Genomic DNA, 4,825 nt, shown 5'->3' with positions numbered 1-4,825 from the left:
AATTTAAATGCTAAACCTGTGGCCCTCTGTTATTCACTAATCATTCGTATTTGTTTATTTTCTTCAAATACACAATTATTCCATATTTACCCCCCAAAACATGTAACTATTTAAAATATATGTTGTGTTACTATTTTATAGATTACGGTACCTATTTGACCCCGCCCTGACCCTCTGCTCTCTGATTGGTTGGTTGCGATCAGCTGACCTGAGCGCAGCGGAAGTGGAGAGCAGAGCGGCAGTGAGAAGGTGAGGTAGTAAACAAAAATAAACACCGCTTAATTTTTAAGGAACAAGGACGGTTCTGGAGCCGGCCTGGACTTTCTTCGGTGAGTAAGGATGTCAGCCAGTGTTTTGACTCGTTTCTGTGTTCCGGTGGGTCCGGTTCTAAGCAAAGGCCCGAGGTGCGCGGTCCCGATACCGGAGAGTCGCGCTCGGCCCTGGAACACGAACCTTCCGCTTAGACGGAGAGAATTAAACCCTGCGAATTGATTCTTCAATCGAACAATTGATCAAAAAGTACTTAGCGTAGCCGTAATGACGTGTATCATCTGCTGCGTCAGAGTGGACGCGGGGCTTTCCGGTGTTGTGCCACAATCTGTTCCCCTGTGAAAATCTGTAGCCAGAGAGGCCAGTTAGTTATCAGCGTTTTTCCTACACTTGTCTAAAAAAACGACAAAACTCACTGTTTATTTATTTATTTTTTATCTTTTCCTTAAAACCAAAGCAACACATTTAAAATTTTACTTATTTTCCGCTGTTTAATGCGTTTTAACCAAGTTTCTTGTGACGGAACCAACTAATCACTAGTTTTATGATTAGATTTATGATTTTATAGCCTGCTGATAAAAGCACTGAAGCTGACTGAGCGTGATGTGCAGGACTATAGCAGAGACACAAACACCATTAATCAAAATATGCATTAATTCTGTTTATTTCTTATTGCTAATTTTTGATTGTTAGTGTCTGTTTGTGGGATTTTAGCAGCAGTAAATGTATTATCGCTTTATCAACACTGTCACTCAGTAGGATAAAGGTCAGGAGGAAGCAGGTATTTCAGGTGTTCTTCTCCATTATAAGGGAAGATGTTCGCGGACAATGACTCTTTTGGATACTTTATGTTCCAAAGTTAGACACCAAAAATTCCCTGCAGCTGACAGCCTGCATGACGTCACGCCGGTGATTTGAACCTGCCTAGTCACCATGGCGACAAGCAGAGATTACAACTGCAACTCTTTTAATTGCTTTTTAGCTGAAGCTCAGAAGCATTTTAATATGTGGCTGAAGAACCAGTTTGGATTTTGCTGCATTCGACACAGCTCTTTAGGTTAAGAGTTTAGATTTGACAAATGTTTTATTTATGTTCGATCTGAAGAGAAAAGATTTGAATCTGCCAGATCTCTAAAGGCTTATCGAAGCCTGTTTGATTGGCTTTGAGATCAGAATAAGCTCACTACTGGTGAGGTCAGAGGATACTGTCCAACCAATCAGAATTTAGTTTCACTTTTAACAAGAGAATCATTCATTTAGGGACCCATTGGACAATAACAGTAACTGATGTGGTTTTCCTAAAACATTCATTGTCCTTCTGTTGGACAAACATATGTTTACAAGCTTCAGGTATAGTGTGTTATTAATTTATAAAACTACAAATATGACAGCCATGGGCGGTTCTAGACAGGGGCCAACGGGGGCCAGTGTCCTTGCAGAATAAGACCCGGTGCTCTGTCAGATGAGCATACGCCATCAGACCAGCATACCTATAGTCAATACCCGTTTATCAAGAATTCAGATTTGCGTTTATCCCTTTTGGTTTTGTATGAAAAATAGACTTTAAACTAGCTTGACTACTTCGTGTATCCCTTTAGTCATGTAAAAAAAAATAATTTAAGGTAAGATCGGCGTACGCTTAAAAAAAAAAAACTAAACGTAAGCAGGGTTGTCAAAAGTATCGATACTCAAAAAAGTATCGATACTAACGTTGTATCCGGATACAATACTCGTTTTTAAAAGTATCAATACAGTGCCACCACCAGTGGCACCTAAGCAGTCATTCATCTAAAGTGTAGAATAGAGGAAAATGCACTTTCTGAACACTGTGTGATTGAATAATTCTACGCACTTTTCAGTTTCAGACTTTTTTTTTTTTGTAAGAGGTGCAGCTGCTGAGAATTATTTTTGTTTCTTAACCGGTTTGGCTAGTGTCATTGTTATGTGGGCAAAGCATAGCTAAGGAAGGAACACTTAATTTTAATTTTACACGTTTTTTATCAAGCTTGCTTAATATTGTGCACAGCATACAACCTTTATTGTATTTATTTATTGTATTTTTATTTATTAATGAAAATATTTCTGTAGAATTTTGTAGTGTTTGTTTTTATCCTTGTGTTATCGAAAATGGTATGGAGTATCGAATATTTTCCTTAGTATCGGTATCGAGTTAAAAAGTTTAGTATCGTGACAACCCTACATGTAAGCCATTAAATAGTTTTTTGTACAAAACTAAAGGGATAAACGGGTATTGACAATGGGTATGCTCATCTACAGGGGTGTAAATAATAATTGTTTTTTATCGATGCATCGATCCAACAGCCGAAGAGAATCGATTCATGTTTTTTTTTCCTTCCGGTCTATTTTTATCCATTTGCTCCTGGGCGTAATTCTCCTCCCGTGCTGCGGTGGTGCTAAACCTATTTTGCCCTCCTACCGCGCTTCCTGGTTATACTCTTACAGCAGTGTGTTGCAGTGAGCTTGACACAGACATTTTTGATTTATGCTTAATATTGAAGCGTGGTCTGAGCTACACNATTTATTAATGAAAATATTTCTGTAGAATTTTGGAGTCTTTGTTTTTATCCTTGTGGTATCGAAAATGGTATCGAGTATCGAATATTTTCCTTAGTATCGATATCGAGTTGAAAAAGTTTAGTATCGTGACAACCCTAAACATAAGCCATTAAATAGTTTTTTGTACAAAACTAAAGGGATAAACGGGTATTGACTATGGGTATGCTCATCTATAGGGGTGTAAATAATAATCGTTTTTTATCGATGCATCGATCCAACAGCCGAAGATCCGATGCATCGACACGTCCGCAAGAGAATCGATTCATGTTTTTTTTTCCTCCGGTCTATTTTTATCCATTTGCTCCTGGGCGTAATTCTCCTCCCGTGCTGCGGTGGCGCTAAACCTATTTTGCCCTCCTACCTCGCTTCCTGGTTATACTCTTACAGCAGTGTGTTGCAGTGAGCTTGACACAGACATTTTAAAATTATGCTCAATATTGAAGCGTGGTCTGTGCTACACGCTGTGGATCTAGATACGGCAGAGGAAGTGAGGGCGAGTTTAGTCCGACGACGGAGTGACATGAGGGCCAAAATGAGCGGAGATCCAGGTGGAAAAAGGGTCCCAGCGTTCTCGCGCACCTCGCTCTTCTAGCGGGTCAAACTTCACGAGTTGTTTTCTGCAATTTCGGTCGTTAAAAACAAAACAAGCCGGCCTCCTGTTTGCGGTCAGCTACAATTTGGGAGAGGAGCAGCGGAGCGTCTGTGGAGGGGGCGGGACATCTGGAGCCGATTTTCTGCAGTATTTTTGCAGTATTTTTTATGCAACTTTTCTACTTCTGTTATTTGCTGTTGTTTCTAAACAAAAAACATAACATGCATAACGATATTACAGCTTTCATAGATTTATTTCAAACTTGAAACTTTGTTTAGCCTGTAAGGTGTAAAATAATAAATAAATAAAATGTAAAAAAATTCATCGATTAATCGTATCGTGGTGTATTCTTGAGTATCGAAAATAATCGAATCGTTGGGTCAGGAAATCGATACTGAATCGAATCGCCATGATGGGTGTGATTTACACCCCTACTCATCTGACAGAACACCGGCCCCTTTTACAGCCCCTGTAACAAAATAAATTTGTAGTAAATACATTTTAACATGTGCTGGAGCAGAAAACAAAATTATTACCTTTTTTATCAGTGATTTCAAAATCAATTTGTTGCACTTTTAGCTTTCAGTCATAATGAGATAAGATTGCAATTTGTATTTGCTAGATCGGAGGTTATCGCGGCTGCAAATGGCTCTTTGGTTCACTAAAGCCGGGCATACACTCTACAATTATTATTTTTTGCCTTTTTCGGACCGATTCTCCGGTCGTGTGAGAATTTTTAGATCATTTTCAGACTGATGATGCGTCTTGTATTGTAAAGGAGGTAACGAGGGGCGATCAGCCACTGATGACCATCTCCTGATCAGGAATCGTGAAGTCGGGAGAAAATTAAACATGTTTGAAATTCAGTCGGCCGTCATAAGGTGGTCGTGGGCAAATCGCTCAGTGGGCAAACAAGGATTCCTCTTCTTCTTCCTCTCAGATGAAAACATAGCAGCATGGCGGGGGTGCAATGAGGGAAATTGATTTTTTTCTGTAAATTGACAGACCGTAGTAGCAATGTTTGCTCAGTCATGTCTTTGTCCAAATACGTCGTTGCCTTTTCTTTTTAGGGCTTTTAGCACAAAATTGCAAGAATTGCCAAGGCAGCGCGTTTCTCTCTAGTGAGCTTCATATTCCTCTTCTACTCATTTGGCTGCTGGATAGATGAGTCAGAGAGTTAGAGAGTCATGGGTACTTGTGGCATTAAAAATATTTCTAAGAGCATTACAAAGCATTATATTAGAGTTACTCATTCCTGTATAAACCCTTTTACTGCGGCTGTTCTTTAACAGTGTGGCTCAATTAGGAGTCAGTCTGGCCAACAGCTTGGATCCTTCTCTGTTGATGTTTAGTTTTGTTTAATTCTTCTTTTGTTGAGCATTAAAG

General features: G+C 39.4%; 1 protein-coding gene across 3 annotated transcripts in view; it reads left to right on the top strand.

Annotated features, from left to right (window-relative positions):
* The first annotated feature begins 203 nt into the window (after positions 1 to 203).
* tbk1 (TANK-binding kinase 1) overlaps positions 204 to 4,825 on the top strand; it is an 18,057-nt gene continuing 13,435 nt past the window's right edge. For 2 of the 3 annotated variants that reach the window (XM_015387758.1, XM_015387756.1), the window contains exon 1: positions 204 to 329. The gene's annotated coding sequence lies outside the window, so the exon portion shown is untranslated. The remainder of the gene's footprint in view (positions 330 to 4,825) is intronic. The other variant, XM_015387757.1, reaches the window with a different exon arrangement.

This window comes from Cyprinodon variegatus, unplaced genomic scaffold, assembly GCF_000732505.1.
Source record: "Cyprinodon variegatus isolate N-32 unplaced genomic scaffold, C_variegatus-1.0 Scaffold402, whole genome shotgun sequence".
In the NCBI taxonomy this organism is placed as follows: Eukaryota; Metazoa; Chordata; class Actinopteri; order Cyprinodontiformes; family Cyprinodontidae; genus Cyprinodon; species Cyprinodon variegatus.
Note: the sequence above shows the minus strand (reverse complement) of the source record. Positions and strands in the feature narration are given on the sequence as shown.